Genomic DNA, 13,897 nt, shown 5'->3' on the forward strand with positions numbered 1-13,897 from the left:
AAACAAACAAACAAACAAAATATATGGAGAGGAGATGAACAAGAGTCCTGATATAATGGGAGATGTGTGAATTGTTTCATAAAACTCTGCAGTTCCTAATACTGACATTCTGTCTGATTCAGAAAGAAGACATGATATCTGCCTTTGTCGTAGTCTCCCTTCTATGACTATGATGCCCAGATGACAACATTGTGGGGTCATTCAGTATGAGGAGCCGGGGTTCGATTCTCAAGTCAATGAGAAAGGTGGAAAATGGCAAACAATAAAAATAACTGTTGAAAAATTCCTTAAATAGCAAATCAAGTACAGTGCACCAATTTTTATATATTCTGTTCAGCTATTCGTATCATATTAAACTTTGAGAACACCTGAGATACATTAAAGGAAGGAATGATGCCCTGAGTTTACTTGCTTCCAGGATACCTCTCTCCTAATGGTGCTGCCGGCTTCTTCCCATCTCCCTGATGCTTATAAGTTGGCCTGTCCCCAGTTAAGTCCTTGAGCCTCTGTTCTTATCTGTACACACTCACTCCCTTGAGGATCTGATCCAGTCTCATGGCTTTAAACCCATCCACATGCTGACTACTTTCAAACAGTCATCTTTAGCCCCTCAGACATTTCATCCAAACCCCAGATTCACATATCCAACTGCTTAATCAACACCTCCACTAGATGTTTACCTGGCCTATCAAGCAAACCCAAAACCAAATTTCTAGTCTTTCCCCTATGAACTTGTTCTTCCTATAATTGTTTCGATCTCATTAAATAATTCCATTTTAGTTGCATGAGCCAAATACCAGTCATTCCTTGTTGGCATTTCCTGCTCTCTCATGCCTTTGGGCTCGGTTAAGGATCCCTAATACTGCAATGATCCAGTTGATCGTAGTAAAGAGGTCCATGAGGACAGAGCCCATGCCTGTCCTGCTTTCTGTTGTGTGCCAGTGCAAGAGCTGGCACAGGATGGGCAAGTAGGAAACTCATCAGAGGAGGGAGATTGCTGGAGAAAGAGTGAAAAGATCCTTGGGATGAGTCTGGGTACTCAGCATATCCAAATGGTGCATCTTTTTTTTTAATGGTTATGAGCCTGTTGCAAATGGATGAGATATTTACCCACGTGGCACTGCTCCAAGCACTGTCAAACCACGTGGCTTCCTTTCCAAGTGCCGTCGTGTTCCTAGTAGGATTGTTCACAACAGCCCCCTTAAACGGGTACAATTTTCAGGGCCTACCTCACTGAACATTCAGTACTTCTAAAATTGTGCTAAGACTGAAAATGGTGAAATAAAAATATAAAAATAATATCCTTTAATGAATCATGATGCCTTTTTGTGGTGCTTCGTGATTTTAAAAAATCTGAGAAGGCTAGACGAAGGAAAGTGATGACATATTAATGATTTCAAATGTGTGCTGGAATTGACAGAACAGAAAGTAGCATGAATAATTCAAAGAAGACACCAACTTTTTTTTTCCTTCTTGCAAAAGTTTGAAGCGTGAAAAACGGGGGAGGGGAACCTCTGAATAGACGGAATTATATATTGTGTTGTCCAGTGATCGCCTTGCTTTTGGAGGGTTAACTCAAGTTCAAGCAACACAGGACACCATCTAGTCATTTTGAGGGGATTATATTGAAATCTTTTGACACCACATTTCGTTCCTTCTGACTCTGGCAGCTGCTGGGGAGAGTTAAGACTGAATGTTTGATGCTCAGTGAATTAAAGTCTATTTTTGAACTCAAATCTCCAAATCCTGAAGGAATGGTCACTGAGAAGAAAGGAAAGCAGGAAACAGCACTGAGGGCAGCTAGTTTAGTGTTCTCTCTCCTTATCTCCGCCACGCAAACGAAGATGGGAATCGGATATGAAATGGTCTCAAAGGAAGCTCGGAGTATGGATGGTGACTGGGAGGAAGGAGACCAGGAATAAAAGCTGACACAGCTACGTTTTCGCTTTAATACCTTTTCTCCAGTGTCTTTTTTCCTTAAACTGCTTTTGAAAACATAGCTGTAGCATGCTAAAGAGGAGCCATTTATTTCAGCTGTGCATAGATTGTCATGACTTAATATGTATACAATTGAATTTCTATTAAATCAATATGATATACATTTCATATATATGTATATATATACACATACACACATATGCATATAACATATACATGCACACATATAATACATATATTTTGACAGTGCAGGAAGAACATATTTTAAAAGAAACTTTTGTGAGTATACTCAAGGCACAAATTAAAGAGGAATGAGGGTTTAAGTGATTAGGGCAAGACTAAACTTCAGGAAGACCATGAATTTACTGTTTTCTTTCAGTAACTGTAGAGAAGATTACTCAATAGGTGCTTGAGTCAACCCATACATTATCTGCCGCAGGTGGTCTGAGAAATTGGCCCAAAAGGATTCAAAGGAAGGGAATAGTAGAGAAATCAGCCCACAGAATCAGGCAGCAGTCTGCAGCTGGGAAAAGGGAAATCGATCCATCCATCCACTCACCCACCCACCTATCTACTCATCTACCTATCCATCTACCCACCCACCCATTTACCCATGTATCCATTCATACAGTGAGTGTATACTAATGTTAGACACTGCGCAGAGTGCTGTGGATATGAAATAAAACCCAGAACCCCTCACTTCACTGAGCTCTCAGCCCAGTGGGTGAGAGAAACAAGGAAACCCAGACTCTGGTTGCCATCTGCTGAGCTATAACAAGGCAGGAGTAGGGGGTTCTGGGTATATAGAGAGGGGGTAACTATTTTTCATCAAAAAGTCATCTGAGATTTCAGATTTCAAGAGTCAGAGCACGTTTCTGTAAGGATTAAATTACGTGAAAGCTGAATTTCCTATTTTATTTCCTTATTTACACCAGAGAACTTATATAATAGTTTTTATGCATTTTAGAGGCACTTTCCATATAGGTATTTCTCCATATATTAAGAACTGACATAAATATTTTTTCACGTTCATGCTCAGCTATGTGTAAATTATACGAATAAATTTTGTTAAACATCTTACACATTGTTTAAAAATAGACTGTGTCCTTAATCCAATATCATTTTCAGATTTTTAAATTAAGTGCCTACTATGTGCCAAGTCTGTACCAGAAAGTTTCACAGTCATATTGCAAAAATCCAGTGAGGAAAATATTGTGATCCTGATTTACAAAAAATATAGATATACATATAATATAAGTATATACATATATACATAATATATACATATATTTATATATAATATATGTATACATATTTTGGTAAGTCATATATATGATTGTGACATGTACATATATACATATAATATAATATAATAATATATAGTCTATATATTATATGGTATATATGTATCTACATATAATACATATATGTATACATACATGTATATATATTTTGATAAATCATATATATATATATGATTGTGAGAGATGAAATGAGATTTCATATGTCTCCTTGGAAGGAAGACTAAGACTTGAGCTCAGAGCTTCTGATTTCAAGTGGAGCTTTTATTATTATTGTCGTCATCATGATTGTCATCATTGTCATAATTATTACCTTACCTTTATCACATATATCATAATATATATTACAGGTATATCTTTTTAGTCACTAATAGCTTGCAACATACTAATACTCATGGCAAGTATTATTAGTCTAGAAAGACATTAAAGATTGTCTAATTTATGTTGGCCTGCAAGTGAAATGTGTTTTGTAGCCAGCATAGGGTTTGTTTAATTTAATTTGAATTTGAATGTTTCTCTTAGGTTGATGGGTGGGGTGGGATGGCGAGACTGCACTTCTGCAGTTTCCAGGACACCCAATCACAGCCTGGTCCTGAAAGCTTTGAGTTAACAATTCCTGAATCCTGGTACAAGCCCTTCCTTTTACAAGTGAGGAAAATAATTCCCAGTTCACTTCCCAAAGTCACAGTGCTCAGTGGCTCAGTGGCCCTTGCTTGAAGACTTTGGCATTTAGGTATGGAGACAGTCTAATTCATATGAACTGCAGCAAAAAACACGACTGGGCAGCCCTGTTGGGCTCTGAACCCAGTGTGTATCAGAATCACCTGAGTAGTTTTGTTGTTTTCTGATTTTAAAAAAGAAAAAAAAAATAAGAAGATACTCTGTTTGCTTTCTATGGGGAAAAAAATAATATATGCACTTGTTTTAAAAGAATCAAACTATTCAAAATGGCATATAGTCAAAATCCTAGCCTTCTACCCTTTAGGCCAAAACTGTTAATAATTACTTTGCATCCCTCTGAAAATTTTCCACACATAAAGAAGTAAATATGTGTGTAGGTCTCCCCACACTTCTTTACATAGAAATGACACCCATAATGTTTTCCTTCTTTCATTTACTGTGTCATGTGACTAGTTATAAGGTTCCATAGCCATACATATGGATCCATCTTACTCTTTTTTTTGACTGCATAGTACTTTCACTGATTAGAATTTCCATAATGTATTTCATCAATCTCCAATTGATGAACAGTTAGGTTATTTCCAGTATTTCATTATTACAGATACGTTTGTAATAGATCTTTGCCTATGTAGGTAAACATATCAGTAGGATAAAATCTTAGAATTTCGGAGTCAAAGGAAATATGATTCTTTAAAAAAATTTGACAGATTTTCCTAAATTGCCTAATATTGGTGTCCTAGAAGCAGCCTGTACCAGCTTGCAACAGCCAGTTGTTCAATGTTCAGGCATCTCGTGAGACAGTTATTAAATTGCTTATGACAAAATCACCCATGGTGGGAGTGTTTATACCATGAAAAGCCAGGCTTCTAATTTTTATTGACTTATATATATTTTTGGCAAACCAGTTTACCAGCACACCACTACCTGTAAAGATAATTAACACTCATTGGCGGAGGCTCTTAAAGTGTGAGGCCCATGCCAGACCTACAGAATCAGAGCATCTGGGAGTGGGAACAGAGGATCTGGACTTGTAGAGAATCTCTTATGGGAGTTCAATGTAACCCAGCTGGAGCTGATGGTGAAGGAACCTCAGTGGTGATCAGGGAGGGAGGGGGTGAGGGTAGTCAGAGGGCACTTCCTGGAGAAGATACTAAATTGGAACTTACAGATTGTTCAGGAGTTAGATACACAAGGGATCCGGGAGATGGATCCAGGTGTGGGAACCGTTGTCCTCAATTACATAAAAAAATAGGCTCTTGGGAAGCAGAGGTCACAAAAGGGAGGATTCCTCTCATTCAGCGGCTGTCACAGCCATCTGTCTTCTACTTCCTGTCAGAGCTCACCTCGGAACTTCCCCCTGAATCTCTCACCACCTGCGCCATCAACACAACACACACTCACATACACACCCCTGGGATGAGTCAAACTTTCCCCTCTCTTCTTACCTTCAAAATCCTACCTCAGATCCAATTGAGTTAAATTTAAGTGAATAATTTCAAGGGTATTAATTTATACCCATACCAAGTGGGGCCATCTCATCTCCCTGGATTAGGTCCTGAGCTTGCGCATGTCACATGGTGTCTTTCTGACTAAGAACATCACAAGGACAAAGAAATCCCACTCCCAGCCCCCACCTTCCAGTAGATTGCAGGGAGGTCTTATCCAAGAGGCTGTTATAACCTTTCCACCCAAGAAACACATCCCCCATGGCACTGCTCCAATGTTGTCCTAGCTAAAGGCAGAAAGAAGACCAGGTGATGCTGGTCTAAATAAAAGCAGCACAGTTCCAGGAAAAGTGAAAATGCTATTGTCAAAGTCATTCTACTATTTTCCTTTTCATTAAATGACCATTTGGTTAAATAGATTGAGATAACCAAAGAAGCAGTTTAGAATGGTAGCAGTCTGGCACATAGATTCTAAACTGAGTTCATAGCTCAATTCTGCCTTTTATTAGATCCTTGACCTTGGGTATGTGGCTTAACTTCCATGTACCTCAATTTCCTCACATATAAAATGGGCATAATAACAGGACCTATTTCACAGTGTTTTTTGAAGCTTAAGTAAGGTAATACACGTGTGTGTATGATACACATACACACATATCACTTAGAACAATGACTGACACGTTAATAACCATGACATGCAGGAGGAGTTTTGAGCGTCTGGACAGTCTTTCAGATATTAATTCTCCACTTCAGATTGCTTCTAGATGGACAAACCCTGGGTCAGGAAAATTAAAGCCAGTTTCATCACAGCAGGAGGGATATATATGATAGATGAGAGAGAGAGTAATAATAGATAGCATGCTTTAATAATATTTTTCTAGCAGTTGCTTGAACAAAAAGCACATCAAAATTATTCATTTCAACAAGCTATAGTGGGATGTAAGGTGCAAAAGTAATTGCTTTAGACCTCAATTTTGACAGACCTTATAAGAGTTCCCCTTACTTTGAAAATCACTAACTCAAGTGTGAAAAAACAAAGTTTAAATTGGGCACTATCTCCTGTTCCATCATTTGACGTTTGTTTGCCTCTCTCGTTTCATTTGGTCCTTCTGATGGGATTTAATAGAAGTAGTGGGAGCCAAAAAGCGGTCATAAAGTGCTAACTGACCAGGAAAACTTGCCAGGGGCAGGAGAAAGAGGCATTTCATTCATCTCTTCCCCACTCAGCCCAGCGCCCTTCCCCCAGAGGCAAAGTCACCGCAAGAGAAATGAGTTCTCTGGCTGGTGTGGGCAGAGAGTGGAGAGACCCACGATCTACTTTATATTTACTGATACTGATATATACTCATTCCATGTCTCATCTGTGGTTCCACTATTCATAATATAGCAGTTCTATGTCCTTATTTGTTCCTTACAAATTATGGATTTTAACAAAAAAGGCTTATAATGGCGTAAAGTGTATTAAAACGTCCCAAGTGTTGAAAAAAAAAAACATACAACCATAGTTTATTTTTGTATTCACTTCAGTGTAGGAAATAAAAGCTTATTTAATGAAAAACTACATGTTGTAAAAGTGTGTATATTACCATTAACAAATTCACTTCAAGTTCCACAATTTACGTTTGCTGGATAAAACCTAATGCCAAGTCAATGAAAATTGAATTACAGCCTTTTCTCAGTGAAGTGTGTTCTGTGACAGGGAAGGCGTTGCAGGCAAAAGGAAAGGTGTGTTCAGAGACCTGTAGGGTAGAGGGAGCGCCTGTATTTATTAGAGGAACATAAGGAGATCTGGGGGCGGGGGGTGTGGAAGAGAGTATAAAAATGGTGAGAGGCAAAAATAAGGCTTGTGATGGTTAATTTTATGTGTCAACCTGACTGGTCCGACCGATGCCCAGATAGCTGGTAAAACATTATTGCTGGGTGTGTCTGTAAGGGTGTTTCTGGAAGAGATTAGCATTTGATTCAGTAGACTGAGTGAAGGGATGGCTCTCACCAGTGTGGGTGGGCATTATCCAACCTGCTGAGGGCTGGAATAGAACAGGAAGGCTAAGGAGGGACGGCTGAATTCTCTCTCTTTGTTTCTGAGCTGAGACGTTCATCTAATCCTGCCCTCAGAAACAGAGCTCCTAGTTCTTGGGAACTTACACCATCAGCCCCTCATTCTCAGGCCTTTGGCCTCAGACTGACTTACACCACCAGCTTTCCTGGTTCTCCAGCTTGCAGATGGCAGGTGTGGGACTTCACCTTCATAACTGCGTGAGCCAATTCCTATAGCAAATCTCTTCTATCTATCTCTCTATATATCCTATTCGTTCTGTTTCTCTGGAGAACCCTGACTACTACAAGGCTGTTGAGGACACCTAAGCGCGGATTGTCAGCAACTGTGTGTACCAGTGGTCCTCAAAGTGTGTCCTGGAAATAGCATCACCTGGGAACTTGTTAAAAATGCACATTCTCTGCCCCATCTCAGATCTACTGAATAGAAAACTCTGAGCTGGGACCCAGAAATCTGTGTTTTACCAAGCCCTCCAGTGATTTAAGGGAGTATAGACCATGTTGAAAGGTTTAGCCTGCATTAGAGTCAGCTGGGAAGCTTTCAATACAGATGTCTGATCCCCACCCCAAGCCAGTTAAATCTGGGAGTCAGGCTCTAGCATGGGTATTTTCTGAAAACTTGCCTGGTATAGTTCTAACATGGGGCCAGGATTGAGGATCACTTGTTTAGACTAACGTTTTGTCATCTGTAACATGCTAATCGTAGGGAACGTTTTACTCTCAGAGGCAATTCACTGATAACCAACTCTCTTCTAGTTTAGGCCTTGGTAACATTGATCCGTAATTAACATCGTCTATCTTCTAATGGCCAATACTAGATTGCCCATGCCCTTGGCAACCATGTCTCCATGTCTCTTAACAGAAAGGCCTTTTTGCATAGACAACATGAGGTAAACTTCCATTTAGCACAAATGAAGTCATCCACTAAACAGTCAGAGAAGTAGGTCCAAAGTAACAACATCCTTAAGATCAAATTTACAGAGTGTTGGGGGGTGAATGAGGGGAAGGGGGAAAGCGGTAGAAGAGAGAGGGTTACAAATAAGCATCTATGAAGAAAAATAAAACTTCCATACTTTGCTTATGAATTAAGGAAATAAAGTAGGCATACTTCCTTTGGTCTAACAGGCAGCTGTTAAAGTTCAAATATCATCTTCATTCATCACAAATCCTTGGACACTTGCTAACTGGGCAATCTTTAATCATGATAACCGCAGTTTATTGAGCACTTACGGTGGGATCACATTTTCAGGGAGAGAGTTTAGGTTCTAAAGATAGTCTATAAGTTGAAAATCAAATAAAGTCAAAATTACCCTTGAACATGCCTTAATGGCTGAGATAGAAGAGGCACATAGAAACCAAGTCTCCGTGAGACCAGCTGACCACATCTCCAATCTCACATACCTCAGAGCTCCCCGAATGGGTTGACACTTCTCTTTATTTCTGTCACCCATGGACTGGATGCTTGCTTTGAGTGTCTCCCCGCCCCCATTATCTCTTTAAATCTTCATCACAATCCCATGATGCAGATATTATTATTATTATCCCTTTTTCTTATTTTACAGAGGAAGTAACTGAGATTTGGAGAAGTTAATTGCCCAAGGTAGAGTACTGGAGCCCAGATTAGGATACAGTGTGTGCAACCCGAGGACTCAGACCCACTGCTTCTCTAAACCAGAGACGATTTAAAAAAAAAATTTTTTTAGTGGGGTCTGTTTACTTTCATATCATTTTCAGTAACAATAAACCTCTTCTGAATCAGTAGTTATGATCCCTGCAAGACTGGTGAGGGCCAGTGCTATAGGATCAAGGCAGAACTAGTCCCTTCCCTCCCACAAAGGGAACCCCTGTGTACTGTTGGTAGGAGTGTAAATTGGTGCAGCCACTGTAGAAAACAGTATGGTGCTTCCTCAAAAATTTAAAAATAGAATTACCATATGATCCAGTAGTCCCACTTCCGGTTATATATCCAAAAGAATTGAAATCAAGATCTCAAAGCGATATCTGCACTCCCATGTTCATTGCAGCATTATTCATAGTGGCCAAGATATGGAAATAACCTAAGTGTCCAACAGTGGATGAGTGGATAAAGAAGATGTAGTACATAAACATAATGGATATTAATCATGAGAAAGAAGAAAACCCTTCCATTTTTGACAATATGGATGACCTTGAGGGCATTATGCTAAGTGAAATAAGCCAAACAAAGAAAAATACTACATAGTATCATTTATGTGAAATCTTAAGAAAAAAATCAAACTCATAAAATCAGAGTAAAAAAGTGGTTGCCAGGGCCAGAGGGCGAGGGGAAATAGGGAAAGGTTAGTAAAAGGGTATAAACTTTCAGCTGTAAGACGTATGAGGTCTAAGAATCTAATGTATAACATGATGACTATAGTTGATGTCACTGTATTGTATAATTGAAATTTGCTAAGAGAGCAGAACTTTAATGTTCTCACCAAAAAAAAAAAAAAAAAGATGATAAATATGTGAGATGACAGATGTGTTAATTAACTAGATGGGGGAATCCTTTCACCATGTATTTGTAGATCAGATCACCACCATATACACTTTAAACATCTTACAATTTTATTTGTCAATTATACCTCAATAAGGTTGAAAAAAATATTTTCTAAAATTAAAAAAAATTAAAAGAGGCCACACATTCAACATCCTAATAAAATCCCCTCCGCCCCCTGCTTGGTGGTCCCCAGAGAGGGGAGCCCAGGATGAAAGGAGTTTCCTTGCAGTTGACAGACCACACAAACAAGCGCCCCAAAGGGAGGCTCTGGAGGGAGAAGCAGTGGAGAATGCCAATGGTTTGAAAAGTTATCACATCCTTCTCAGCATCTCCAGGCTCAGCTGGAACCTTCTTTCCTTTCTATTGAGAAAACAAACTGTGCGGGGGGAGTGGGGGGGGGCAGGCATTTCCAATTAGTGCCTGAAATAAAGCCAGAAGAAACTCGAGAGAGGTTGTGAGATGATTGATTGCCTGCTCAGTTTAGCATCTCCCTAGGCCCATTCTCCTCCTCTCCCAACCTCCCCGCCTCACCGCTATTGCACAGAGGTGGGGGGAGCTCTCCTGGTCCCCCACGTTTCCTGGGACTTCAACCCAAAGCAGGGAGGAATAGCTTTACCTGGGAAGACAAACAGGAGCAATGGAATACCTTCCTGCCCCACAACCACTTCCTCTTCCAATAACTCCAATCCCAGTCAGTATGTAGTTAGCTGATGGAAAGCAGAGAGTGGTATGAGCCCAGTTAGACTCTTTGAACTGCCACATACAGATGTGCAAGTTGCACACTGAGCAGCTCCATAGATTACCACGTGAATGGCATCCCCTGGAGTTGGGCAGTGCCTAATCGGCACAGCCATATGTGGCAGCTCTGACAACTAGCGCTGAGGTTTTGCCAAGGCAAATAGTAAAGCATAATACTGTACATCCATTTTTTTCCAAGGCAAAACTAGAGCAGAAAACCCTGTTGTACATAATTTTCTATAACGATATGATCAAGTCTTCTAAGTAATTCAAATGCTCAGTTTATTTCTGAAAGAATAGAATGCTTATTTGTTTATTTCATTCCTTGTTACAAATTTACATATACATCTGTTCACAAATATACATGTACCTATGTCCACATAAACAGAAGTGAAAGAGCAGAGCCGTATAAAGAGAAAGGATTTATGCCAACCATAGAATTAGCACACTTAATATAAACATTATATTTAAATGTAATTCTGAGCCTCCTAGAAGCCAAGGCAAAATAAGGAAATACAATTGTATTACTCTTAGCTGGCGGATAAAGATATATCTGAAGTTTAGAAGACAAACCTCTTTTCCTGAATCTCAACCCTTAAAGAAATGTATCACAATGAAGCTAACTAATTTTCCTGTCTTGGCCAGGCAGCAATGGTGAGACTGGGGTGAGAGGGCAGAACTTCGATAGCTACATACAACCAAATCTACATGATGTAGTGGTCGACTTTGCAGGCATGGGAGCCAGCTGGCCAGGTTCAAATGCCAGGTGACCTTGGACCATCCACTTAGAATGGCTCCAGTTTCCTTGTCTGTAAAATGAGGGTAAAATGTACCCATCCATGATCTGCCGTGAGAGTATGTGGAATAAGGCGATGGCGTGCTTAGCACAGCGTCTGGTTCAGAGTGAGTCCTCAATATATTAGTTCTTATTACTGAAGCCCAGGAGGGGAGCTGGAGCTTGTCGCTGGGATCAAATACCAGAGTTATACCTGATGCCCAAAGAAGGATGCATGAGGGAAGGGGTCAGGGAAGCCAGGGTGAGGAGTCTTCTGGAGAAATCCTGAAAGATGTCCATCCTCTGTGCTGTTGACCTGTTGCAATGCTCAGATTTCACCCCCTCAGGTAAGCCTTGGCTTTTCTTTAAAGCATGACTCTCTGCAACCAGCAGGAGACGTTGTAAAGAAATAGCTATTACGTTGATAATAGTTTTGCTGCAAATGAATGCAGAAGGGACGTGTATATGTGGCGGGTTCTTGAGTCACCTTTACATGGATCGTCAGGGCATCCAGTGTTCTGGCAAGGCTGGAGCCTCAGGCCACAGACCTGTGTGCATGGTGGGTGGAGGGTGGAGGGTGAGGGGATGGGCTGGTACAGGTAGCGGGCATGGGATACACAGGAACCAACGTCCCAGTCACGAGTCAGCTGGCCTCTGGAAGGAAGGAGTGTTTGAAATGTTGAGTGTCAGAGGAAGGCACAAAGCCACAATGACCTTCAAAATAAAGGGTCCGTAATGAGGTCTGACTAGAAGAGAAGGGGGTAGAAATTGGAGGACTCCTGTAAAGCAGTGCTTTTCCAACTTTTCGGACCATGACCCACAGTGAGAAATGTGTTTTACATCACATCACAGTACACACGAACACAGATAACTGAATAAAGTTTCACAAGATAGTTCTATTACCATGTATGCTTCACTCTGATATTATCACTTCCATTTTCTTTCTTTGTTTTAATGCTATTTTATTTCACAGTTTTAAAAACACTGCTTTAAGGAAAAAGATAGAGAAGGACCCTTTGCGGGGACAGTGGGTCCAAGATAGTGAGAGAGAAGGTTGTTTGGAACAGATATTTAGTAAGGAAAAATGGTCTCTCGCCACCGTGTGGCTGCAAATGTTGGGCTGCAGAGGGGAAAATCAGTGAGACCCCACTAGACTGGATCTTCTTTTAATCTCTCATGGCTTGCACACAGTAGGCCTTCAAAAAAGTCATTTTAACGGAACTCGACCTGTATTAACTCAAATGAATTAGCTGCCTCAAGTATGCAGCCTTCTCATGACCTGACTTGACAGCTCGGTAGGACTTGGAACAGCTGGAGGAGTGCATGGATGGTGTGTCCCATTATCTTCCTTAACCGTGTTCTTTCTCACCTGGGCTTGCACAAGGGCCTTGATAACAGAGATGTCAAGTTTGCACCTGACAACTCCTTTGCTAGGGCCTGGAGTACTGGCCTTCTCTGAAGATATTCTCCTCAGGACCTTCAGAGCCCAGCAGTTCCTGTCAGTTGGGAAGAGCTGAGTAGCTATTTTGAATAGTTCCGTCTACTAAATGAATTTTCTAGGAATGTTTTTCCTTCAATTCCTTCTCCATTTCCTCTTTCTGCAGTAGAGAACTTCTTTCTTCCTTTTCCTCCCTCTGTGCCCTTAGACTTCTCAAATAAAAATGTTACAGGGCTTTTTTACAAGCAAGCAAGTGCTCTGGCTGTTCCAGAATGCTAATGCTTACCTAAGACAAAAAAGAAACGTTTATGAGACCATAGGTTCTACCCCAGCATGTGCAATTTCCATTTTGAGCCAGACAGTCCCAGCTCGTCCCTCAGGCTTTTTCCTCAATGCTCCCAGAGGACCTGAGCTTTAATCCTCCCTCGGTGCTCCCATTGGGAGGAGGGGCTGCAGAAGACAGGAGTTCTCACTGAAGGAAGGGCTGGGGTAGGGTGTTTTGTTTTGTTTTGTTTTTTAATTTTTGAATTTTATTTAATTTATTTTTTTATACAGCAGGTTCTTATTAGGCATCAATTTTATACACATCAGTGTATACATGTCAATCCCAATAGTGGTTGTATCAATTTACATTCCCATCAACAGTGCACGAGGGTTCCCTTTTCTCCACACCCTCTCCAGCATTTGTTGTTTGTAGATTTTCTGATGATGCCCATTCTCACTGGTGTGAGGTGATACCTCATTGTAGTTTTGATTTGCATTTCTCTAATAATTAGTGATGTTGAGCAGCTTTTCATGTGCTTCTTGGCCATTTGTATGTCTTCTTTGGAGAAATGTCTATTTAGGTCTTCTGCCCATTTTCGAATTGGGTTGTTTGTTTTTATAATATCGAGCTGCATGAGCTGTTTATATATTTTAGAGATTAATCCTTTGTCCGCTGATTCATTTGCAAATATTTTCTCCCATTCTGAGGGTTGTCTTTTTGTCTTGTTTATGGTTTCCTTTGCT

This window comes from Physeter macrocephalus, chromosome 1 (genome assembly GCF_002837175.3).
Source record: "Physeter macrocephalus isolate SW-GA chromosome 1, ASM283717v5, whole genome shotgun sequence".
Classification (NCBI taxonomy): Eukaryota; Metazoa; Chordata; class Mammalia; order Artiodactyla; family Physeteridae; genus Physeter; species Physeter macrocephalus.